The sequence below is a fragment of the Protopterus annectens genome, chromosome 2.part0, assembly GCF_019279795.1.
Source record: "Protopterus annectens isolate FY-2018-M chromosome 2.part0, PAN1.0, whole genome shotgun sequence".
NCBI lineage: Eukaryota > Metazoa > Chordata > Ceratodontiformes > Protopteridae > Protopterus > Protopterus annectens.
In genome coordinates, this window is record NC_056728.1 from 834,431,292 (window position 1) to 834,458,980 (window position 27,689).

The following is a 27,689-nucleotide window of genomic DNA, read 5'->3' on the forward strand; positions in this document are numbered from 1 at the left end:
CATATCAATCCTCTCTATTTCATTGTGACGTGCACCCTCAATACCCCTATTCAACCCTTCATCAATCACATGCTTCCTTAAAATGGGGGAATATATTGTTCTCCTCTTTTTGTACACCTCTTTCTTAATTTTTAATAATAAATTCAAGGGGTACCCACGATCCAACAACATCCCAATTAGTTTATACATCTCTTTTCTAAACATTTCCTCATCACTGACCAATCTAGATGTCCGGACCATCTGACCCTTTGCCACCCCTTTTCTCTGATGAAAGGGATGGCAACTACTAAAATGAAGTAACGAGTTTGAATAGTTCTCCTTTCTGAAAATTGTACTTGATAACCCATCCCCTTTCTTGATGTTAGTAATGTCCAAAAAGTTGGTACTTTCCTTACTCCAGGTGTGGGTAAATTTAAAAAATTCTGTAGTTCCATTCAAGTAGTTCACAAATTGAACTGCCTCACATTCATCACCACCCCACAGAATGAGTAAATCATCCAAGAATCTGTTGTAGAGGACAATTTTAGAATTGAACATAGACGTAAACACAAACGACCTTTCCCAAGCCAAAAGTACCAGGTTTGCAAAAACCGGGGCACACTTGGCACCCATTGCCACCCCAGAACACTGCTTGAATAGCTCCCCTTCAAACTTCATGAAATTGTTCTGCAAAACAATCTCCATCAAATTGTACAACAGATTTAATCTACTCTTATCAATGTTGTCACTGGTGTTGAGGCTTTCAAAAAACATATCCAAGCCTTCTCCATGTGGAATAACAGAAAAAAGGTTAACGATATCAATAGTAAGAAAACTATACGAACTGTTCTTGGCTTCAACCTTCCGCAACCTATCCAAGCAATGCCAGGAGTCTTTCAAGATATGTTGTACATCCTGTAAGGCTAATTTAGAAACCACATCTACAAAAGCAGCCAGTGGTTCAGTCTTGGAACCCTTGGCGGCCACTATTGGCCTAAATGCCAAGGGATCAACCCCTTTGTGCACCTTTGGTATACCAAAGATGCTCGGCATAACAGGATGTTTGACCTGAAGGTAGTCAAACTCTTCTTCACTGATCATACCCTGAAACAGAGCATCCATCAAAAAAAGATCAATCTTTTTATACGCTGTGTTTACTTCATTTAAAGAAACTCTACAATAGACAGCTTGATTATCTAGTAACTCCATCATTGCAGCAAGGTAGTCCATCTTGAACATAAGTACCATTCCCCCACTTTTATCAGGCTTCATGCATCTAACATTATTCGTTGATCTCAACTCAACCAAAGCCTGCCTTTCTCCTTCATTGATGTTATCCTCCCAATAATATTTTTGGAGACATATTCTCCTAAATTCACATTCAACCACCCTCTCAAAAATCACCATTTCCGAATTGTATGGGGGAACAAACAAACTCTTCCTTTTTAAAGGGAATGCTCCATTATCTGAGCCCTCTATGTTAGTAAGGTGTTTCTCACTAAAATACACTTTGAGGTTCACTCTTCTCCAAAAAAGCTTGAGGTTGGTCAAAACCTGGGCAATATCAAGCTTAAAATTTGGAACAAAATTTGTCCCTCTACTGAATAAACTAAAGTGACTGTCAGAGAGCGTTGTATCAGTATAATTGTAAATGGTAAAATCAAACCTCTTATCAACAGAACAGCTCAATCCAGTAGTACTTTCAGTGCGATTAACTTCATCAAAAAAATTCAAAACTTTCCCTAATAAGATGGGCAGCCGATGTATCAACATTGTTGTCACCAATACCTTCGATACCCAAGCCATTACCTATGTTGATTGAATTACATAGAGAATTTAACAAAAGTGAATCGTGTTGGTTTGCAAGCAGAGCTTTGTACTGTTTCAGCCTGTACATCATCAAACAATTCACATTCAGAAATATCATAAAAACTTTCACCATTGATAGAACAAGGCTCATTGTGGGTATCAAAATAAAACTCACACATAACATCTTGATTCCCGTCAAAAACCATACAGTTACAATTGTCATGTATGCTCAACTTCGCACCCTGTTCTCCCAATTCAACCCCCTCCCCTCCAAATGTCCCCTTGAAAAGTCTTGGGACATGTTCTGGTTTTTGTTGAAAATCCTCTCCGACCTCCGAAGTTCGTTCGGTCGGTCTAAAAAATCATCAGTCATCTCAACCTCACAGTCAAGTGTAATAGGCTCATCATTGTTTTCAAGCCCAAACCCCTCACTGTGAACCATAGCAGCAGAATGATTCAATTTACGCCCTGGAGGGTAAGCGTTTTTGCTGGCATAATCCGCCGTGTCCCTCACCAGCTTTTTCTGCTTAATATTTTTACTTTTGTTCACAAAAGTCTCAATATTGACCAGGACCCTTTCAAACCAGGCCTGGTACTGAAAAAATAAAAGGTCACTGGTGGTACTGGAATACAACCTAGTGATTTCACCTCTTAATTCAATTAACTTTATCTGGTTGTTGTGGATTATGATATCCAGCAACTCAAGACCAGTGCGGTCAAATAGACTGACAAGCTTAAAAAAGGAATCGGTACCTGGCTCAATTCCCATAGGAAGCTTCCAAATACCGAGCCCTTTCGGTACCTGTTTAAGGTCCTTCGACTTCTGCAAAAACATGTTGTCCAGTTGTAGATCTCTGTATCGAGTACATAGCTTGTCGTAACGAAAAATTTGCTCTTTTAAGGAAGGAAAACCCATTTTACCAGCATCCGACTCCATACTGTTGAACTCCACCGTCGGCAAATCAAACCAACGCTCTTGGTTGTGCTCCCTCTGCGTTCCTGCAACCAAGTTAGGTGGATCTTCCAGATGCTCCGCCACACCATCCTGTCGATTCCTACTCGAGCCATTCATTAAGCCACCGCTAGGAGGAACATCACTTCCTAGCCTCTGTCCCGGTGTTATAGATGTAGATATAGGTGAATGCAGGGTGAATAATTCACCTTGTGAATCAGTCAAAATGTCCAAGGCATTGGCCCCATTAGAGTTGTCAGCTTTTCCATAGGTACATATCAATTTGTTCACTACCTGTGCCAGTTCATTCAAGATGCCATCCATGACGACGAATAAGTAGAATGCACCACACCATAGCAACGATCCAAGGCCCACGCAGGCAGAGCCGGAACACAAACCACAAAATACTGACAATAACCCAATGCAGGGTAACACAAGGAATAAATGCCAAACAGTTCAGACCACTGCTAAACGAAGCCAAGGAAAGTCAATGTGTGGTTACAAAAACTTTAATCAAGACTTAGCGCTTTCACCAACAAACTGTGGCATCCTCAGAGTCAGTTGTTACAATGCAAAAACACCAAGTTTAAATAGTGTAGTAATTAAATCAATAATTCAGTAAAACAATTACACCCTCAATCAATCAGGCACAACCATCAAATAAGTCCTAAAAACCTAAAATTGTTAAATTTCTAATCATAAAGTAATGTTTAAAAAGCATGTATATAAAACATTTATATAATGATTGTCGTGTTAATAAAATACAAGTACAGTAAATTCACTCCTAAATCACATATGATTTTTGCCTCAAAATCGGTCTTAAAGATATACAATCATTTAAACCAGGTTGCTTCATTGCGTTTAGCCTAAGTTGCCACTCTACTTCACGAAGAGCAACCTTATTACCAATGTCACCACCTTGATCAGTAACCACCCGATCAATAATAAAAAACACAAATTTCTTAAAACTAGAACATTTAACAGAATGAAGGTACAGGGTATTGTGAGCATCTTTATTTTTCACAGATCTAACATGCTCCAAAACCCTATCCCTTAACCTACGCATGGTCCCACTCCCACTCCGGACTTTGGGTCTATTACACCGGCAACCCCTACATACTCTCCTCCCTTTGATCCCTTGGTTCCGAGGCTCATATTTCTGACATCTGCGAGAGGACCTCCTTTCTCGTTGCCGACAACGACCGTGTCTTAGGCTCCATGGGCCCTTTAGCTGTTGGTTCCATCAGAACCTACCCTTCCTCAATCTCATGCCTGGGGAGGAGTGGAACCCTCGGTTCTGGCCACGGTTCCGGTTGTGTTGCCGGTTCTGTCTTCAGGACTGAGGGTGACTCCTGCCTGGTTTTGCTTGAGGCTCCATCCCCAGGAGTGGACCGCGTGGAGCGGGGTGTGACTCCGGTTCCGAAATTGTCTCCTTTGGTTCTGGGCTCACATTCCTCCTCAGGTGGGTCTGCTTTCTGGGTGATGGAAAGGGTGCTCGCTTCGAGCAATCCTCCTACATCGGACATCCCACCAGTTCCCTTTGAGTCACAGCTGTCAAATGCCAACACCATAGGACTCCAGGAGTGCAAGGCCCAGGAAACTCCTGTTCTCAGGGTATTTCCCTTTCTGAGTCTTCTTCAGATGCTCCTACCGAAGAACCCCCTCAGAAACGGGCGTGCAAGAGGAAACACGTGGACACCCCAGAGTAGTCCCTCACGGAAGATATGGACTACGATGATGGGGAAGTATTCCCCACAGTCACCCCCTGATGTCTCATTTGGAGATATCCTGGAAGTCTTGAAGCAGAGTGGTGACTGGAAGTCCTCCAATCCTTCCTCTGAGGAATCCTTATTCCTGCAGGCCTTCCACTGTTGCCCTTCTACTTCTTGGGTGACCCCCCCCCCCACGATGAGTTGATCAAGCTCATCGTGCAGCTTGCATGGAAGAACCCTGACTCCGTTGAGGCATCCCCAGGAGATCAGACAAGATACTCTCCCCTCCAGAGGATCAACCCCATTGGTCGAGAGGTTTGCCAGTAGACGCTGTGGTGGTGGCGGCAGCCACGAAAAAGGACCTTGCGGAGGAACATCCTGCTGTTCACCCACCCAACAAGAGTCGCTGACGGTGGACAGGTTAGTGAAGCGAGTTTTTGTGTCAATGATTTTAGCTGTCAGGTCTCTGAACTTTCTGGCACATTTTACGAGGCTCCAGAGAGATTTAATCTCCAAACTGTCTGGAACCCTCGCGGATCAAGTTTCGGATGGGACATGTGATAAAGTTGCTTCCTAACTATCCACCCTAGAGTCTGTCTCCAATTTATCCATGAGGTTGCTGTCCCACGCAACCGAAGGAGTGGCTAGAGCTGCGGGTGCAGGCGTAGTTATGAGACATTACGCCTGGACGTGCATTTTTGACCTCGTGGTCTCCTTCAAGTCTTCCTTTTCAAATGCCCCTATTGAACCATCAGCTTTTTTCGGTACTAAGATCAGGGATATATTAGCCAGGTGCGAACCATGACGGGAAGACCTTGTCTGCTGTGGGTTTACGTTTATCCAAACCTCAGCGTTCCTTCTCCTGGAACCAGTGGAGTGGAAAGATGTGGCACAAGACGTCTCAAGATCCTTTCCATGACGCACGTGGTGAGGACTCCCCCAGAGGCAGAGGGGGTTCGAATAATGGAAGATGCCCCTTTCGGTGCAGATGGGGTCCCTGAAATCAGGACTCCAGAGGTTCTTTCTCGGGAAGACCGTATCAGCACTCCTGAAGCGCTGCCCAATTGCTTTCCTCTGGAAGCAGTCAAGGCGCATTTCTCTCTGCACCAAGTTGCCTGGCTCTCTATTACAAATGATCAGTGGGTGCAGAGAATTTCCAGAGTCTATCACATTCCCCTAATTTCTTATCCAAGACCTCCAAAATCCCTTCTCAATGTTCCACCCAGTCAAAGGGAGGAGGCAGTTTCAGAAATACGAAAGCTATTTCAAAAACGAGTCATTTAACAGGTCCCCCCAGAACAATGCAGATCAGGGTTTTACTTAAGATTTTCTTTAGTGCCAAAGAAGACTGGGGTCTGGAGGCCCATTTTGGCTCTCAGCCAGCTAAATAAAACAGTGGTTCAAACCAAGATCTGCATGGTTATGATTCAATCTATCCTCCCATTTCTGCGGGAGGGTGTGTGGATGCGCTTGTTAAATCTCCGGGATGCATATTACCACATCAAAATGGACAAGCGCTCCAGGCATCTCCTTCGCTTCCGGCTTGGAGACAATCACTACCAGTTTAGAGCCCTGCCATTCAGTCTCTCAACGGCCTCCAGAGTGTTCATGAAATGCGTAGCAGTGATCACAGCTCATCTGAGACATTAGGGATTCCAGGTGTTTCCGTATTTAGACGATTGGCTCCTCTCCACCCCGTCAAGCTCTTTCTGGTCAGAGCCCTCCGCTACACTCTAGTTCTAGCGGAGTCGCTGGGCATCACCATCCACTGGAAAAAATCCATCCCTGAGCCGTCACAACAATTGGAATTTATAGGGGCAATATTCAACACTCAATCAAGTCTGGTCTGTCTTCCCTCTCACAGACTTCAGAGATTAAGGTTACAAGTTCAAGTGATACTCTGTCAAAGAAAGGTGTCTGCAAGGGACATTCTTCAGGCTCTGGCGTCTATGGCAGCAGTCATCCCAATTGTTCCCCTAGCCAGATTTTACATGAGGCTACTACAATGGCTTCTTCTGTCTCAGTGGATATCCAAGCTTCATCCTTTGACCTCACAGATTCTCATCACCAACACCTGCAAAAAATATCTCTTCTGGCGGATGAGTAGAAACGAAAATCTTTTCTGTCGCCCCTTCCAGGCTTCCCAACCCAGCACCAGGTGACCACGGATGTGTCCCTGATTTCAGGGAAAGTCAGTCCAAGTCACATGGTCCAACATAGAGGTGAACTTGCATATCAGTGTCCTGGAGTTAAGAGGGGTGCTATTGAGGTTGCAAGCATTCCACCCGCTCCTTCCGTCCAGTAGAATTGCTATCCAGTCAGACAACATGTCCATTGTCTGGTATATAAACAAACAGGGAGGGACCAAATTTTACCCCCTGTGTCGCAAAGCCATGAGAATCTGGCATTGGGCGATAGCTTCCAACTGCTTGCTGATCACTAAGCATATCCTGGGGAGCTCCAGCGTGATTGCAGACAGGCTAAGCAGATGCATGCTCCGTCCTCATGAGTGGTCTCTCAATCAGAGTGTGACGGCAGAAATCTTCAGCCGTTGGGGTCAGCCATGCTGCGATCTTTTCACCTCCCCCTCAAACACAAAATGCAGAAGCTACTTTGTCCTCTTTCCCCTTCACAGGGAGTCACCGAGAGACACTTTGATTCACCATTAGCCCGCAAGTCTCCTTTATCCTGATTCCACTTATTCCCTTTTTTTCTAAGGAAAGCTATTCAGTTGAGAAGCAAAGTGATCCTCATTGCCCCATTCTGGCCTCATCAAGTGTGGTTTCCCTTCCTCCTAGCATATCTGTTGCAACCTCCTTGGATCCTAGACACTTGTCAGGACCTCATATCTCACCCACAAGGGCTCACTCTACTGAATCTATACACTCTCAAGCTGACAGCTTGGTTCCTCCACTTCACTTAGTTGCCAGGCAGGAAACCCTCTCCTCATCTGTTCGTGATATTATCCTGGCATACCATGAGCCATCCAGCAGAAACCTTTACAGGGACAAATGAAAAAGATTCTCTATCTGGTCACATAATCTGAAGTTAGATCCATTCCCAGCTCCTGTAGCTACTACTTTTCAGTACCTTGCTGAGTTGTTCGATAATGGTGCATCAGTTTCCACCATTCAAGTCCATTTAGCAGCTATTTCCAACTTCCATAATGGTTCAGATGGAGTCCCGCTTATTTTCACTCGACTTTGCAAGACCTTCCTCAAAAGGGTTTTCCACAGCAGACCTCCCATCAGTCAACCAGTGAAGCATGGAATCTCTCCCGGGTTCTTCCGTCTCTATCTCTCTCTCTCTACCCCCTTTTGAGTCTGCTGCGACATGTGATCTAAAATTCCTGTCATGGAAATCCTTTTTTCTGGTGGCAGTCACTTCAGCCAGACGTTTATCTGAGTTGCACGTTTTATGTATCAAGACCCCTTTTCTGATCTTCCATAAGGACAAAGTATCACTTTGCACCAACCCATCTTTTCTCCCCAAGGTGGTTTCTGACTTTCCTATTTACCAGTCCATTGAGCTCCCTGTATTTTTTCCGAATTATTCAAACAAGGGAGAAAACTGCCTACATTAATTGGATGTTCATAGACGATTACGTTTTTACCTGGACAGAACTAAATCCTTTTGCAAGTCGGACCAACTTTTCATTTCCTTTTCTGGCCCTAGAATGGGATATGCAGTATCTAAAGTTACTTTGTCAAATTGGCTCAGGGATTGCATTAGCTTCTCATATTCGCTTATGAATGAATCTAAGCCTGGTCAAATCAAAGCTCACTCAACTAGGGCTATTGCAACCAGCATCGGTTGCCTTCTGCTCTAGGGCCTCCATGGATGACATCTGTGCAGCAGCCATTTGGGCTGTACCCCATACCTTCATCAAGCATTACAAATTGGATCTGATCTCCAGGGGAAGAGCAGGCTTTGGCCCAATGGTTCTCAGGTATGTTCTTCCATAAGGGCCTCCCAAGTTCTCCAAGTAGCTTGGGATTCTGTCCCAACAGTGATGAATAGGAAGAAGATTAACAACTTCTGATAAGAAGTTATGTTTTACCATAACATTACATCTGAGTTGTTGATCTTCTTCCAGTCATCACACCCTCCCTCCGACCCCCACCAAAGGGTCCTGGCAGATCTTCTGTGTCTGTGGTGTTTCAGGGTTTCTGCGCAGACATGGCCTCTGACTTTCTGTTTTCTCCTATATGTTGCATGCAAACTTGATCTGAGGTAACTGAGTGAAGGGCATTGTGGGTAGCAGCATAGCTCGAGAGTTTTTTGTGTATGCAAGCTTGGTATAAGGCCGACTCGGTTCCGAGGGCTTGGAACCGAACCCATCAGTGATGACTGGAAGAAGATCAACAGCTCAGATGGAACGATATGGTAAGACATAACTTTGATTTTCTTTTTTTATACTTAAAGTGGAATATAAATTTACTGTAAGGGAAACTATCCTTCTCCCAGTTTTCTTTTCAGAAAATAAAAATGAGGGAGAAAGTGCTTAATACCTTGGATGTCTGCAGTCAACTCGGGTACTAACAAAATTCACAACTTCTGATCCCTTGTTGACTTCTTGTGAAGGTTATACAAAGGGACAAACTATGCCTGAAACATCTATTTTTAACTGTTTGTCTCAGGGTATTATGTTTTGTTGTTCCCAGCAAAACAGCAGTATTCCAGGCAGGGTCAAGACGTGCTCTACCACAGTCTTGACTCATCATGGGTTTTTGGAAAGGGCTGAACTTTAGAAGTAGCAACTTGGTCATCGTTGCATATTTGTACAAAGCAATATATATGGTAGGTTTTGCTAGCACTATCATGTACCTTTCCTGTCCCCCTCCAGTTATGTTATGGTAATCCAATCTTTATATTCTATGTTGCTGTAGATGTGTGAATATGTAGAACATAGTAAAGTTGTGTAAGTAAACCTAGAGCAAGTAGAGGTTCAAGTGACCACTGCTGCAGTAGCAGTGATCCCTCCATCCACCCTCCTCCTCTGTTTTGTTTATGGCAGTGTATGGACATGTGTTTTTTTCTTTTCTTAGCCATGAACTGCCAGAGCTTAGCCTCCCCCTGTCACTCGTCATGAAAGCACTGAAGGCCATAACGCCCAAACCACTCTTAAGTCAGCTCATCTCAAGCTGACTAATGATTTATCCGTGTGCAAGGCGCCCTGAGATTTTGGAAGCCTGACAGGTGTTGTATACTATGCGGTAGATAACCCCATGTAGCTTAGGCTACTGCACCAGTGATCATGTACTGCTCTGGTAAGTTTACATGCACAGCTGTACTTTCCTCAGTAGAAACTGTTAGCTTTTGTTGCTAACAAAATACACCATATACGTGCTCTTAGTCATGTCAATAATCCACAGCATGAAAATTTTTATATGCTTCAGATATCGGTAGAGTGTTCTGGAAACATTTCTTTACAATGGTTTCCACAGCAAAACTGGTTCCCACAAAAGCAGTAATTCTTTCATATTACATGTGCATCTTTATCATTTAAATTACTCAGTGGATTCAAATTTTTGACGCCTCAATCAGCCTGTCCAATTTGGATTCGGATTGTGTGGTGCAGAAGTGTCTACAGGCACCAGTGTTTGCTAAATTTTTGTCTACTCCGACCAGGTGGTATCGGAGCCTAAAACTGTAATGCCATCTACTACTTCTTTTCCTCCGCTGAGCTATACCGGTCCTTTAGAGCCAGAGGAGTCAAACCTAATGATTGTTGAGCCTTTGGAGCCAAAACCTGTTCTAATGCCATCGGGTCCGTGTACTTGAACTTCCTTGGCACCTATCGAGGAGTCTAGGAGATGACACTCCCCTGTCGGGTCCGGGGAGGATAGTCAGACCGACATGTCGGTTCCGACTTTACATCTCGGGGTCTCAACTCGGATGAGTTTGGCTCCTACTTCTGGTTTGGAACCCACTGTGCCGGTGCCGAGGGGATTTGTTTCTTTAGATCCAGCAGTCCCTTCTCATCGGAGCAGAGGTGCCTTCGAAGCCATGAGGAGATTGATGTCTCCTAAGACATCTACAATTTACAGGTCCACCTACCTCTTCCCCAAAAGTGCCTGTGTCCACTTCTGCTTCACAGATTCTTTTTAAGCGTAGAGACCCAGAGCCTCAGGAAGCCCTATTGAGTGGCCCCTGCTCTTCCGAGACCTCACCAGAAATTCCCACGATGACGTTCCCAAGAAGAGAATCTGTAAGAGGAAGCACTTAGGCACTCCACAGGAGTCTCTCACATCCAATACAGACTTGGATGAATCAGAAGGGTCCCCCTCTGAAGATCTAATTTGCTGAGAGATTAGAAATCCTAGGCAGAGGGGTGGCGGGAAGTCCACCAACCCTACTGAAGGTGAGTCAGTTCTCCTAAAGGCTTTCAGGTCTCAACCCTCCACCTCTTGGGTGTCTCTGCCCTTCAATGAGATCATGTATTTGGTCTCACAAAGGACGTGGAGTGTCAGGACACCATTGCAAATTTATTTCTGTGCCCCAAAATAAGTCATTCCTCACCAAGGGAGTGCCAGTTGATGCCATGGTGGTGGCGGTAGCTACCAAAAAGGAGATATCGGAAACCTCTTCCTCTATCCATCCTCCTAATAGAGTCTAGTGTCATGAATAGATACGGGAAGTGGATATACATTTCAGCGACTTTTGCCATGCATTTACTGAGCTATCTGACTCATTTTACGAGACTACAAAGAGACCTCCTAAAAGGGCTTGGAGATGCTTTTCAGGGTACGGTAGCTGCAGGAGCTTCAGACAAAAGTTGCCGCCCAGCTTGCTACCCTCAATTCCATAGTGAATTTGACCATGCGTCTCATTTCATATGCCGCTGATGGAAGGAGTAGGCCAGGGGGAACAGGAATTGCTCTCTGGAGACATTCCTTGATGCGCTTGTGTTCCTTCGCGGAGTCCTTTTAGTCATCCTTTGTCAACACCCCTTTTGATGGCTCTTCCCTTTTTGGGCCCAAAGTTAAGGAAACTCTGACCAGGTGTGAGCAGGAAGGAATGACTGCTGTCGGAGTCCGTTTCTCCACCCCTAGCAGACCCAATCCCAAGGTTCAAAAGGGAGGCAGAGGAGGGGGCAATAATGGAAGATGCCACCCTTGTGGCAGAGGGGGTCCACAAAACCAGGGCGAGAGAGACCAGTTCTTTGGGAAGCTATACCATCATTCCTGAAAGGAGGCCCGACTGTCCTACTCTGGAGGCAGTCGGGGGGTTGCTTAACTTTGTATCCAGACGCCTGGCTCAAAATAAACGACAACTGGGTACAAAGTATAGTTTCCAGAGGATATTTTATTCCTTTCACCACTCTCCCTCCATTGACATCAACAATCCCAGACATTCCACCCAGTTACAGGGAAAAACGTTGCTATGAAAGAGCCATCAATGCAGTCCCAGAATACCAGACAGTTTCCGGAACTTACTGAAGATTCTTTAGTTCCAAAAAAGACAGGGGACTAGAGACCTATTTTGGACCTTAGCAGACTAAACAGATCTGTCAAAGAACAGAAGTTCTAGATGGTCACGCTTCAGTCAATACTTCCGTTTTTAGGGAAAGATGATTAGATGTGCTCGATATATCTGAAAGATGCGTACTACCATATGAAAATGGCCAGAGCATCTAGGGATCATCTGCGCTTCTGGCTGGGAGCCAATCATTGCCAGTTTTCAGTCCTTCCCTTTGGTCTCACTACAGCCCCCAGAGTGTTCACCAAATGTATGGCAGTAATCACGGCTGACCTGAGGCGTTTATGATTCCAGGTATTTCCGTACTTGGACGATTGGCTCCTCATTGCCACTACCTGGCATCAGCTAATACAAGCCAAGGAGACCACTCTTACTGTTTGCAATCATCTGGGCATTACAATAAATTCAGAATAATATGACTTGTCGCCATTGCAACATATCATTTTTATCAGAGCAGAATTGGACACCACCACCATCACTTTGAGTCTTCCAGCAGAAAGAAAGAGTTCTACTACTTCATCAGCAGGTTCACAACATCATATCCAAAGACAGGGCTCCAGCATCAGAAGTGCTAAAATTGTTAGGCATGATGGCACCTGCAATATTATCATTACCATTGGGTCGCATGCACATGCGGTTTCTGCAATGGCTGTTTTTCACTCAATGGTTTTACCAAGAGCTCCCAATGTTTCATCTCATAATCATCACAAATGCATACAAAATTCAGTGGTGGTTGACCTCTTCATGTAACAATAGGTCGTCCTTTTGTCCTACTCTCACCAGCAGCGACAGTGACCATGGACGCTTCCCTGATAGGGTGAGGGGGGCATTTTCAGGGAAGAACAGCCCAAGGGACATGGACCGAACAGGAGACACATCTGCATATCAATGTCCTGGAGATGAGAGCGGTACTTTTAGCGTTGCAGTACTTCCAAGACTCTCTTCCTCGGGAACAATTGAGATTCAGACGGACAACATGTCGGTGGTCTGGTACTTGAACAAACAAGGAGGAACCAGGTCCTGTCCCCTTTGTCGCTTGGCCCTAAGAGTATGGCAGTGGGCTACATCCACCCAGCGCTTTCTGATAGTAACGCACATCCAAGGGAAATCCAATGTGATAGCAGTCAAACTGAGCAGGGCAATTTTGTTGCCTCACGAGTGGTCAAGAAAGAAATAGTGGGGAGAATTATCCGCAGGTGGGGCCAGCCTTGCTGTGACCTTTTTCCAACCACATGAACAGAAAAATGCAGAAGCCACTTTGCTCTCATTCCCCCTCCGGGAGAAGCCCCAAAGGATGCACTCATACACGTTTGGCCTCCGGGTCTCCTGTCTGCATTTCGAACAGTTCCGTTGATACCCAAACTATTGCAGAAAGGAAAAGCCCTGGAAAGGGCCATCATTATAATAGCCCCTCAGTGGCCTCGTCCGATCGGGTTCCCCATCCTTCGACTATATGTCTTGGAAGAGCGTTGAATTCCCAACCCAGTTCTGGATCTTCTGATGCATTCTTCGGGGGCTCTTCATATTTCTCTTCTGTCCCTGAAATTGACAGCTTGGCTTCTCCAATTCCCTAAATACATCCACGTTCCATAACCTCTCAAATGAAATGCAGCATATATTGATATCTTCTCATAAGTCCTCTACGAGGAAGCTATACCTTAGCAAATGGAGAAGATTTTCTATATGGGCTTCTCAAAATGACATTGATCCCTACCAATCCCCTATTTTCTTCATATTAGAGTTTTTGACTATGCTTTTCAATAAAGGAGCTGCAGCAGCAACAGTTCGGGTACAACTTGCTGCTATCTCTAATTTTCAATTTGGCTTTGAACGTTTAAACATAATGTCTCACAAGCTATCCAAAGCCTTCCTCAAAGGGATCTTTCATCTCAGACCACTTGTGAGATCCCCTTATAGCCTACCCCTTGGAATCTAAATTTTATGCTCTCACATATTCCCCCACCTTTCCAACCAGCGTCCTCATGTGATTTGAAATACTTGGCATGGAAGACTATATTTTTGGTAGCCATCACTTCTGCCCGTAGAGTGTCAGAGCTACAGGCCTTGTCCATAAAGCCTACTCGTTTGAATTTTCATGCTAACAGAGTATCCCCATGAACAAATCCTTTAATTTGAAGTTTTAATCTTCTTCCTGTGCATCACTGATGGGTTCGGTTCCGAGCCCTCGGAACCAAGTCGGCCTTATACCAAGGTTGTGTGCACCAAAAACTCTCAAGCTAAGCTGCTACCCACAATGCTCTTTGCTCAGTTTCCTCAGATCTCGTTTGCCGCGCAGCCATATAGCAACGTTTCAGTGAGCTCTCCAGCTAAGTGCTTTTTTCAGATATATTTACTGGTTTGAAAAGTTTTTTCTCCTTTTATAACTTGTTCTTGTTCTATACTGCTTCATCTCTACCCACAGATATTTCTCTACACCCTCTACTTCTTGGGTGACCCCCCCCCACCCACTCTGCCGATGAGTTGGTTAAACTCATCGTGTAATGGGCTTGGAAGAACCCTGAATCCGTTAAGGCTATCCACAGGAGATCAGACAAAATGCTGTCCCCTCCAGGGGATCAACCCCATTGGTCCAGAGGCTTGCCAGTGGACGCTATGGTGGTGGCGGATGCCACGAAAAAGGACCTTGCGGAAAAGAGTCCTGCTGTTCACCCTCCCAACAGAGAGTCCCAGACAGTGGACAGGTTATGGAACGAGTCTTTGTGTCAGCAACCTTCACGGTTAGGTCTCTGAACTTTCTGGCACATTTTACGAGTCTCCAGAGAGATCTTATCTCTGAAGTCTCTGGAACCCTCACGGGTTAAGTATCGGATGGAGCTTGAGGTAAATTGCTTCCCAGCTTTCCACCCTAGAATCCATATCTAATTCATCCATGAGGTTGCTGTCACACGCAACCGAAGGAGCAGATAGAGCTGCGGGTGCAGGCATAGTCATGAAACATCACACCTGGATGCACATCTGTGACCTCGCATCCTCCAAGTCTTCCTTTCTAAAATTCCCTATCGAGCCTTTGGCTCTGTTTGGTGCTAAGGTCAAGGATACACTAGCCAGGTGCGAGCAAGATGGCAAGACCTTGTCTTCCGTTGGCCTATGCTTTTCCACCCCTAAGAGTTCCTTCTCCAGGAATCAGAGGAGCGGAGAAGTGTGGCAGAAAAAGTCTCAAAGTCCTTTCTGAGATGCACGTGGTGAGGACTCCTCCAGAGGCAGAGGGGGTTCCAGTAATGGAAGACGTCCCTTTTGGGGCAGAGGGGGTCCCTGGAACCAGGGCTAAAGATATTCCTTCTCAGGTAGACCATATCAGCGCTCCTGAGGTGCTGCCCGATTGCTTTCCTCTGGAAGCAGTCAGGGCGGGTTTCTCTCTGCACCAAGCTACCTGGCTGTCCATTACGAATGATCAGTGGCTGCAGAGAGTCATTACCAGAGGCTACCTTATTCCACTGCTATCCTATCCAAGACCTCCGAAATCCCTTCTCAATGTTCCACCCAGTCAAAGGGAGGAGGCAGCTTCCAAAATATGAAAGCTACTTCAAAAACTTGCCATCCAGCAGGTCCCGTCAGATCTGTGCGGATCAGGTTCTACTCAAGATTCTTTTTGCTGCCAAAGAAAACAGGGGGCGGGAGGCCCATTCTGGATCTCAGTAAAGTAAACAAATCAGTAGTTCAGACCAATTTCCACATGGTCACGATTCAATCCATCCTCCGCTTTCTGCGGGAGGGTGTGTGGATATGCTCATTAGATCTTCGTGATGCATATTACCATATCAAGATGGACAAGTGCTGCAGGAGCCTCCTTCGCTTCCGGTTGGGAGCCAGTCACTATCAATTCAGAACCCTGCCTTTTAGTCTCTCAATGGCTCCCAGAGTGTTCACGAAATGTCTTGCAGTGGTAACAGCTCATCTGAGACTTCAGGGATTTCAGGTGTTTTTATATCTAGACGATTGGCTCCTCTCTGCCCCTACCAAGCATCTTCTGGTCAGGGCCCTTTGCTACACATTGGCTCTAGTGGAGGCATTAGGCATCACCATACACTGGGAGAAATCAAACCTTCCACCATTACAACAATTGGAATTCATAGGGACAGTATTCAACATGCAGTCAAGCCTAATCTCACTTCCTCTCCACAGGCTTCAGAGACTCAGGGTACAAGTTCAGGTGATACTCTCTCAAAGCTAGGTGTCTGCAGGGGAGATTCTTCAAGCCTTGGGATCTATGGCTGTAGCCGTACCCATAGTTCCCTTAGCCATACTACACATATGAGATTACTACAATGGCTCCTTCAGGACTAGTGGATACCCAATCTCCACCCACCGAGCTCAAAGATCCTCATCGCCAACATTTGCAAATAAGATGTCCTCTGGTGGATGAGTACAGATGAAAATTTTTGGTGTCATCCCTTCCAGGTTCCACAGCCCAGCGCCACAGTGACCACGGATACTTCACTGATGGGGTGGGGTGGGGGGTGGGGGTCATTTCCTGGGAAAGTCAGTCCAAGGCACGTTCTCTGATGTAGAGGTCAGTTTGCATATCAGTGTCCTGGAGTTAAGAGCGGTGCTGTTGGCATTGCAAGATTTTCATCTTCTTCTTCCATCCGGAACGATTGCTGTCTAGTCGGACAACATGTCCGTGGTCTGGTACATAAACAAACAGGGAGGGCGCAAGACTCTTACCCTCTTTCTTGCAAAGCCATGAGAATCTGGCAGTGGGCGATAGCTTCCAACCACTTCCTGATCGCAACGCATATTCTGGGGAGCTCCATCGTCATTGCAGACAGGCTGAGCAGATGCATTCTTCATCCTCATGAGTGGTCTTTTCAGGCTTGTTGGCTGTTGGTGAAGCACCCTCCAAGAGGAAAAAACGCTGAGAGAAGAAGGGAGCCACTTTTGAGATTTTAAGTATTTTTTCTCTGTTTATTTGCTAAGTTTTTCTGCATAGCTGCCTAGCTTGAGCATTTTCTGGCTTGTTAAACTTGATTTCTGTATTAGTAGCGGTATTTAGAGCACAACCAAAAGCTGTTTGCTGAATTTCCTGTTTGCACTTAATTTTAAATCGTTTTTCTTAAAACTTGCATATTTTCTGTCCTTGACCTAGCACTCTTGTGTGGGGTCATTTACTGCACTGTTATAACTTGATATTACTTGTGAACCTCTGCTATCTCTGTAAAAAAAAAAAAAAAAAAATCTTGCTTTTTTCCCACTTTTCTGAGAGTTAAAAAAGTTCAGTTACAGGCTTGCTGTTCCTGAACTGTTTGAAAGTTTCTGTGAGGCCATTTTGCTTGGGCTGAAGGAGGGTCTCTCTGTTGATCAGTGGCAGTGACTAACATTGAGCAGCTTCCTGCCCCCGTAGAGGTGGTTACTGACTTGAAACTGTAGTTTTATTTTCCCTTTTGGGTCTATTCCTGCTTCTTTCCAGCCCCTGCTATCAAGCACGCTTTAACGTGCTTTAGCCGATTGTAGCGGAGTTGCCACTAGAGCAGCATCGGGCAGCGCCGGTTAAACAAGGTTAAACTCTTTCTGGCTCCAGAAAGTCTGTTCTTCAATTTTTCCCTTAGAACTGCTCTGTTAGGAACCTAAACAGTTTACTCCTACACTAAAAAGTGCAGCACTTGTTCCAAATAGCTTTTTCTTCTCAAAAAGCTCAGCACTTGTCTTATAAGCATATCCCTTGTCTTATAAGCATTCTCTTTGCAGGTCAAGCACTCCTATATTATACAAATCTCTCACTAGCAAAACCCCCCAGGAGTGCCCACTTCTTTTCTGTCTCATACCAACTCATAATTCTTTCTAGCATGTCGAAGGGTCAGATGCTGGCGTCCTCTCCTGCCCAGTTGGTGAATCTGGGAATTCTGAGACAATGTTACAATTGCCTCATGTACACAGACAACCCTCTCCTCCTCCCACGTAACACTAACACTTGTGAGAGATGCAGCTATTTAGCCAGACTGGAGGCTGAGCTCTCTCAACTCAGGACTGACAAGACCAGGCAGGAGGAGAAGGCAACTACACACACCACAATACCAGTCTCACATAACTCAACCACACCACTGAATCAAACACATAAACACACTAAGACATACTCGGGCTCTGAGTAAAATTTACCTAAACAGCAGAGGCCTCCAAAGCAGACACCCAAGCAACTGCAAACTCAATACACCACACAAACAACACATAAACAACAAAATCAGTGTGCAAAGCAGTCACTGCCCTTAAGGCCAAATACAACACCAAGCATACTTGTCATAGGTGACTCCATAGTCAGACACACTGGCGTCCGCTCACCAGACTAAGTAAGGAGAAGGTCACAGTAAGCTGCCTGTTGGGCGCTAGAATCCGCCACATAACACAAGCACTCAGGTCTCTCAACAGCAGGTACAAGTGCGACTCAGTCATTGTCCACGCTGGTGTCAGCGACCTGAGGCGTACCTCCTTGGACTACATGAAAAGAGACATTGAGGAGCTCTCTGATTATGTAGCCCAGGCAGGTATGACCCTGACCTTGAGCAGTATCCTACCTTCACCTAGAATGATGCCACAATACAGTGATAAGATGATCAGCTTTAATAATTGGCTTAAATTCTGGTGTCATTCAAAGGGATCAATGTCTGTCTGCCTGGGATGACATGCTGGACAAGCCACGCTGCTTAAGGGCGGCTTGCACCTGTCACCCCTAGGCTTCGGATATTGGCAAGGCTCTTGCCACCCCATAGTGCCTTTTTAGGCAAGGCTCAAATTCTAAACCTACCACCCTAGAACACAAAAAGTAAAAACTAAGGGTAATGCTGCTCAATGCCAGAAGTCTCAATCTCAAGATGCACACACTCGAGGCCCTTCTCAGTATGGAGAACATCGATGTCTGTGCTGTGACAGAAACCTGGTTCAAGGCTGCTGAGAGCACCCCAGCACTAGCAGGTTTCACCTCATATCATGCGTTCCGGCCCCAAAATCCGGACAACACCAAGAAAGGAGGGTGTCCATATTCATAAAGGACACCCACACCTCAAGGTTGGTGGCAACGCACGATGCATCGGAGACCATCCAGGTGCAATTAACCATAGGCAAGACTGCTCTGCAATTTGTAGCATGTTACAGGCCACCCTCTCAAACTCAGGAACCTCACATGGCCTTCCTGAAAACAATGGAGGGGATAAATGTATCTCCAAACACCATCATACTAGGTGACTTCAACTACCCTAATATAGACTGGGAACACTACTCAAGCCCAAACACTCTAGCCCAAAGGTTCCTGGAGTTCATAAACTCAAATGCCATGGAACAACTAGTCACCATCCCACAAGAGGAGAAAACATACTTGATCTCATCATCACGAACATGGGATCACAATGTTCAACACCGAAGTATACCCTCACTGGTGAGATCAGATCATAAACTAATCTCGCTGGAGGTCCTCATCCGCCCCCACCTGAAATAAAAAAGACCACAGTGAAAAACTTCTCAAAAGCCGACTTCACACTTCTAAAAACTAGTGTGGTCTCCTTTAAGGCCCCTGAGCCAGTGGTAAACATTACTCAAACCGCTGAATCACTTACAAATGCCTTCTACCAGCACCTACAGGACTGCATGGATCAGGCAATCCCAAACAAAACTAAGACTCTTTGTACCAAAGGCAAGCGTCCAGTCTGGTGGACCCCAGCCATAAACAAGGAAGCTACTACAAGGTAGAGCAAAATCCTTGAAAGGTAAGACACCTTTGATCATTATAAGTAAAAACTAAGAGCTCTCATAAAATCATCCAAGGCAAATTTTGAGAGAAAAATCGCCAAGGACTCAAAAGACAATCATAAGGCCTTCTTTAGCTATGTTAGAAACCTAGGAGGAAACTCCCAGATATGCTCAGAATTAGTTCAAAATGATGTGAAGATTACTGAACCTACACACATTGCCAACATACTGGCTGACAGGTTCAGTGCAAACTTCTCCCCCTCCCCAAAGGAGAGATATCTATACCAGAGGATTGTAGCCCCCAAACATCTCCAACGCCCAGGTGAGAACTGCTCTCTCCAAAGCAAAAACACAGCATCCATGGGACCGGATGGTGTCCCGGCTGTGTGCTCCACGAACTCAATGAGGAATTAAACCCGCAGTTAGGACAGCTGTTTAATCTTAGCCTCACCTCAGGATACGTACCCAAGGAGTGGCACACGCGACTGTGGTCCCACTTCACAAGGCGGTGCCTCCACCGACCCTGGAAATTACCGTCCCATTAGCTTGACAAGCCTTATCTGCAAAGCCATGGAGAGGATCATAATGGAACTCATAAATAAAGACATAGGGAACTTGCAGACTTTGGATCCAACCCAGTTTGGCTTTGTCAAAGGCAGATCATGCCTTTTAAACTTGGTTGACTTTTTGAGACAGTCACCAAGGCCATTGATGAGGAAAGGCAGTCCATACAGCCTACCTTGACCTGGCAAAGGCCTTGACACAATACCCCACTCAGGTATCATCGAAAAACTCATCAGCTTGAATGTAAACCCATACATCACAAGATGGGTTGCAAACTGGCTAAGTGACAGAACCCACAGGGTCAGAGTTGCTGGAGCCATGTCAGACTCAAAGCCTGTCACAAGTGGTGTCCCACAGGGCTCAGTCCTGGGTCCACTCTTGTTCGGCATCTACTTTTCTGAAGTACAAGCAAACACAGGAGGGTTATGGCTGACAAAGTTTGCAGATGACTGCAAACTGGGCCCCATAGTCGAAAACACATCTGACACAGATATCCTTCAGAAGGGCCTCACAGAAATGGATAACTGGTGCCAGAGCCATGGCCTAAAGTTAAATGCCAAGAAATGCATAGTCATACCCTTCGGGAAAAACAAGGTTACCCCTAGCTACCATATAGGTGGCAATCCACTGAGCACAGAAGAAGTCATCAGGGATCTGGGGACCCAGGTTGACAGTAGCCTTTCGTTTGACACTCATGTTGCTAAAGTAGTTAGGAAAACCTTCTACATTGCCCACCTGATCATGAAGGGATTCACATCTAGATCAAGGGAGGTCATCGTCCCCCTGTACTCATCACTCATTAGACCTATGATTGAGTCCAATGCCCCATTCGGAATGCATCTGACCCAACACCTGCAGCAGCTGGAAAGGCCCCAAAAGTTCCTCACCAAAAGGATAAAGGGTCTCAAAAATATGTCTTATGCTGCCCGACTGAAAGAACTCCAGCTCTATTCAGTCTCATACCGCTTGCTCAGAGGTGACCTGTGCTTGACATATAAGGCCATGTCAAACCCTGATTTGATGAATATGCTTCACCTCAAAAAATCTAGATCCCTCAGAACCACAAGGGCGGGAGACTTAAACCTTGACACGGTTATTAATAGAACGTGCTGGAGGGACAGATTCATCACCCAGAGACTCCCTATGCTGTGGAACAAAATCCCGGTACATGTGAGGCAGAGCACCTCGCTGGCCTTGTTCAAGAGGAATCTTGACCAATGGATGGGGGATCGCAGATATACCCCAGGGATTACTTCAGTGTCACTGCTTGACAGAGGCACAGCAAAATAATAGGCATAGTTTTATTCAAACTAAAGGGGTGGCGAAAGCCAAATAACTATGGGCTAGGCTTATAAATGCCCTTGGGCAGATAGCCTAGTATGAACCTATGAACCTATAGTCTCTCAACCCGAGTGTGGTGACGGAAAATGTTAAGTTGTCAATCTCGCCTTCATTCTTGCTGGATGGGTTTGGAGCCGATCCTCGGCTCCGACTCGGCACTTGCTAAGCTCGAGAGTCACTTTTACCAGCTCGAGGCAGCCCCATATCCCATGATGCAAGGCAGTAAATACCCAGATCTCGTTTGCCGCTTCGCTGATGAGGTTCTCCTTTTACCAGCTCTTGGTAAGTAATTTGTTATTCAAATATTAGTCACCCCATTCCTCTTTTTTTCTCACATTTTTTAGTGTATTTGTCACTTTTAGATAGTTTTAGGGTCTCTAGCTCCTAGTTTACTATTTCCCTAGTTGTTTTTACTTAGTCGGGCCTTCAATCCTCTCCCATCCCTTCCTGTCAGGGCGTGTGTGTGAGTTTATTTTTCCCCCTTTTAAGTTAAATTTTCTGATTCTGGGACTGTGTGAGTAGTGTGTTTTTTGTGTGTGCTCACTATGTCCAAAGAACCGAGGGTCTCAGGCTTCAAGAAGTGTGACTCGTGCTGTCAGAAGATGTCTGACAGACGGTCACACTTCTTGTATCTATTGCCTGGGACCTCTCCACCTGCAGGAAAGGAGAAATAAATTAATTTTAAGAGGACTTCTTAAACCGGAGGGCTCCCCGGCCAAGTCTGCTTCGAGTCAGCCCTCTAAGACCTCCAAGGCCCAGGCTTCTGCATCCAAGCCTTCGGCCCTGGTTCCGACTCCTTTGGAGTCGAGATCAGCTCCGACTGGAGCCGATCTTATTTTGACTAAATCTTCGGCACCGATGGCTATCGGTGCCGATCCTTTAACTGCCACATTGGTGTCGGCTCCGACCGGCTCCGAACACCATGTGTCTAAGGCTTCGGTATCGGCGCCGGCCGGCTCCGATACCATTACTTCCTTGCCTGTATCGGCTCCGGCTGGAGCCGATGCATCTTTGACCAGGCTCGGAGCTGATAAGTTGTCGGCTCCGTCTGGAACCGAGGGTTCTTCGGCTCCGATGGTTCTGTCGTGGAAGCGGTCCAGGTCTCCCTCTTTGGAGCCTATACTTTCACCTCCGACCTCTTCTCTTCTTTCGGAGCGGAGCCATCGGAGCCGATCATCTAGGTCTTCCAGGCTCTCAGACCATGATTTGGAGAGAGTGGTAAGCAGATTGTTAAAATCACAGGCACTAGCCCAAATGCTTCATAGTCCGTCTCAACAGACGACTACTAGTTCACACCCTCTTCAAGTTCCTCCTCCGACTCTCCTCCAGAGCTCGGAGCCGGAGTCTATTGGAATAGTCACTGCTACGGCTGTGGGGCAGATACCACCCCTTTCTGCTCCTTCAGCTTCTACTCTTATCTCCTCCTCGAGACCTTCCTTGGAGGGATCCGGTGGTCGGGCTTCCCTGGTCTGCTCCGAGGGGGTGAGTGGCATCGGACCCTTGTCCGACCCTGCTCTTCCCCTTGGGGCTTCGGCCTTGGTCAGCTCGGCTCCGACATCTGCCTCGGAGCCTTCCCTTTTGGTGGGCCCGGGAGCCCCTGTTTCTTCGGAGCGGGGTCTCTCGGATCTCCCTGGGAGGGGAGCCTTCGAGGTGATGAGGAGTGTGCTGGCCCTCGGGGTCAGTCAGCAGTCTATCCCCTTAGCTCCTCCCTCTATGGTGCCTGTAGATGTCTCTTCCCGCTCTCTTGCTCCCGGACCGAGAGATCTATCGCCTCAGGTTTCCCCACTGGGAAGAACCCCCTCTTCCGAGGATTCTCCTGATCCGTCAGGAGATCCTCTGCGTAAGAGGACCTGTAAGAGGAAGCACCTAGACTCCCCTGAGTCTACAACTTCAGATACTGACTTAGATGAGTCGGAGGGGTCCCCAAGATCCCCCTCTGAGGATGTCTCCTTTTCAGACATCCTAGAACTCCTAAAACAGAGGGGAAACTGGCCCTCCATTAATCCCTCCGAGGATGAGTCGGTATACCTAGAGGCGTTTGGATCTCGACCCTCCACCTCCTGGGTGTCTCCGCCTTTCGACCCCCTCATGCAGGTGATAGCTCGGAAGGCGTGGGCATCTCCTGATTCCATGGAACCAGTTCCCAGGAGGCCTTCTAAATTTATTACAGCCCCTTCCGAGAAACAATTTCTTATAAAAGGTGTCCCTGTTGATGCCATGGTGGTGACGGCCACCACCAAGAAGGAAATTGCAGATCCTTCCATACCAGTCCATCCTCCTAACAAGGATTCTAGGACCATGGACAGGTATGGTAAGCAGATGTTTTCCTCAGCGACCTTTGCCATGCGTTCGCTGAATTATTTATGTCACTTCACCAGACTTCAAAGGGACATCCTTAAAGAATTAGGTGAAGTAGTACAGGATCCTTCAGCTGCAGGGGCTCAGGAGAAGATTGCTTCTCAGCTAGGAATCCTTAACTCCATAACCAACTCCTCCATGCGGCTAATTTCTTATGCAGCAGATGGAGCGAGTAGAGCTGCAGGGACAGGAGTGGCTCTTAGACGTCAGTCCTGGATGCGGCTCTGTAATTTTGCAGACCCCTTTAAGGCGTCCTTCACAAACTCTCCCTTCGATGGACAACATTGTTTGGTCCTCAGGTGAAGGATACGTTGACCAGGTGTGAGCAAGGCGGCAAGACTCTTTCTGCCGTAGGAGTCCGTTTTCCACCCCTTCTAGGCCTTACCCCAAAGGACAGAGCGGGGAAAGATGTGGTTCGAAAATCTCAGGAGTCACGCCCGGACACACGTGGTCAGTTTACCCCTAGAGGCAGAGGGGGTAATAACAACAGACACCACCCTAGGGGCAGAGGGGGTCCGCAGAACCAGGGCAGCAGAGAGACTCTCTCTGACAAGCCCTTCCAGCATCCTTGAGGTGTTGCCCGACTGTCCACCCTTGGAGGTAGTCGGGGGAAGATTATCGCTGTACCCAGAAGCCTGGCTTTCCCTTTCGCAAGACAAATGGGTACAGTCGATCATATCCGAGGGTTACAAGATTCCTTTCGAGGAAAGTCCCTTCCCTCACAAAAATTCCCTTCCAGATGTTCCACCCGGTCTAAGGGAAATCGCAAAATTAGAAGTATCAAAGCTTCTACAAAAAAGGGCCATTCAGCCAATTCCAACAGACCATTCAGAGCCTGGAATCTACTCAAGGTTCTTTTTGGTTCCCAAAAAGACGGGAGATTGGAGACCAATATTGGACCTCAGCCGACTCAACAAGTCGGTGAAAAAGACAAGATATCGGATGGTCACACTTCAATCGAGTTTGCCCTTACTAGGCAAAGACAACTGGATGTGCTCAATAGACGTTCAGGATGTGTACTATCACATAAAAATCTACAGACGCTCCAGAAGGTTTCTCCACTTTCGGCTGGGGTCCAGTCATTTTCAATTCAGAGCCCTGCCCTTTTGTCTCACTACAGCCCCCAGAGTGTTCACCAAATGCATGGCAGTGGTCACGCTCACCTGAGGCGTCAAGGATTCCAGGTGTTTCCGTATCTCGGCGACTGGCTCCTCTCAGCCACCACCAGGCATCAACTTCTCCAAGCCAGAGATTACACCTAAATCTCTGCATTCAGTTAGGAATTTCGGTCAACTCTGAAAAATCCTCCTTATTGCCCTGCCAATCTATTACTTTTATAGAGCAAATTTACACTGTTCGGATGTCAGCAAACCTCACAAGCCAGAGAATCCTAGATATCCAAAACCATGTGCAGATCATCCTTGCCAGCTAAAGGTGCAAGCCAGACTGGTCCTGAAAGTATTGGGCCTCATGGCAGCTGCCATTACTCTTCTTCCTTTGGCCCGTTTTACATGTGTCTCCTTCAATGGATGTTGTTCACCCAATGGTCCTTCCAACAGCTTCCCATCGTCACCAGATCCTGGTGACACAAACTAACAAAACCATCTATCCTGGTGGATTTCTTCTCCCCAAGTCCATCAGGGCAGACCCTTTGTTTCCCGGCCCGGTAGCCACAGTCACTACGGACACCTCCCTGATCTGGTGGGGGGGGGTCATTATCAGGGCAGGATGGTTCATGGGACGTGGCAACCGTTCGAATACCACCTGCACATAAATGTCCTAGAGATGAGAGCAGTGCTTTTATCATTGCAAGCCCTCAACGACTTTCTTCCCTTGGGAACGATTGCAGTTCACACGGACAACATGTCCGTAGTATGGTACATCAACAAGCAGGGCAGAACCAAGTCCTACCCCTTGTGTCGAGGCTCTCAGACTTTGACAATGGGTGATCTCCTCTCATCGGTTTCTGGTAGCAACACATCCCTGGGAAAACCAACATTTTAGCGGACAGATTGAGCAGAGCTATACTCATGCCTCACGAGTGGTCTCTCAAGCAATCTATAGTGGAGGAGATTTTTCAGAAGTGGGGCCGCCCATGTTGCGATCTTTTTGCTACTCCCCAAAACAGCAAATGCCCAGTCTTCTTCTCTCTCTTCCCACTTCCGGGCCATCCCCCCAGAGACGCTCTTACCCAAGATTGGCCCCAGGGACGTCTTTATGCCTTTCCTCCCTTTCCATTGATACCACAGGTACTCCAGAAAGCTACCGTTTTGAGAGCCAAAATGATTCTCATTGCCCCGTATTGGCCTCAACAAATTTGGTTTCCGTTCCTTCATCGTCATCTTGGTGCAGCCGTGGCATCTGGACCCAGCGCCAGATCTTCTGATCCACCAATCAGGTCAGATGCATCGGTCCATTCCTTCTCTCAACCTCACAGCTTGGTTGCTCCACTTCCTTCCTTAGCCAGGCTTCCTATGATCTCTAACCCTGTTAGGGATATCATAGTAGCTTCCCTTAAATCCTCTACTAGAAGGATTTACTCTAGTAAGTGGAAACGTTTCTCCCTTTGGGCGAAATCAAGGAATATAGATCCCTTTACTGCCCCTGTTCATGCAGTTTTGGATTTTCTAGCGGAATTCTTTCTCTCGGGTTCTTCATCTTCCACGGTCAAAGTTCAGTTGGCTGCAATCTCGAACTTTCATGTCGGGTTTGCAGATCACAACATTATGTCCCACAAGCTTTGTAGAGCTTTTCTGAGAGGAATTTTTCTCCTGAAGCCCCCTGTCAGGAGTCCTCCTCCACAATGGGACCTAAATCTAGTGCTGACATCCTTAATTCTTCCTCCTTTCGAGCCAGCTGCTTCATGTTCACTAAAGTTTCTTTCGTGGAAGACACTCTTCCTTGTCGCTATTACCTCGGCTAGGAGAGTGTCAGAACTTCATGCCCTCTCTGTTAGTCCCCATATTTGGTCTTCCACAAGGACAGAGTATCCTTGAGAACTAATCCATCCTTTTTGCCCAAGATTGCTTCAAAAACAAATTTAAACCAATCCATTGATCTCCCTATATTTTTTCCAAATTATTCCAACAGATCGGAACAAAAATTACATTATCTAGATGTTCCCGCCAACTCAGATATTATTTGGACAGAACAAAGCAATTCAGGAAGTCTGATCAGCTTTTTCTTTCTTATGCTGAAAATAAGAAAGGCCTCCCTGTTTCCAAAGTGACCTTATCTAGATGGCTATCTTCCACCATTTCTGAGATTTATCAACTTAGGGGCAAACAACTGTGCTCAAAACCAAGGCACATTCCACTAGAGGCCTAGCCACTTCTACAGCTTTTCAGGCTAGGCTACCCTTAGATACTATTTGTGCAGCAGCCATTTGGGCCACTCCTCATACCTTTGTTTCTCATTACAAATTGGATTTGGCCTCCAGGGATAGAGCCGGTTTTGGTTCCACGGTTCTCAAGAGTCTGTTCCATTGAGCCACCCAGGATAGAGGTGCTAGGGACGCGGTCCCATCCAGCAAGAATGAAGGTGAGATTGACAACTTAACATTTAGAAGTTATGTACCTACCATAACGTTCCATGTTAGTTGTCTTCTCTCACCTTCTTTCTCCAAGATACTCCAAGGAATGGAGTCTTCTGCATCCGAATCCTCATAAGGTGAGTATGGCCCTTCCTGATGGTCTGATAAATCTGATCCATCCGAGGAATAGTCAGAGGAGACAGGTTCAGGGGGTTCAGTCCTAGGCCTTTTTTCAGGAGGGGGTTGTGAGGCCCTGTCTGGGTGA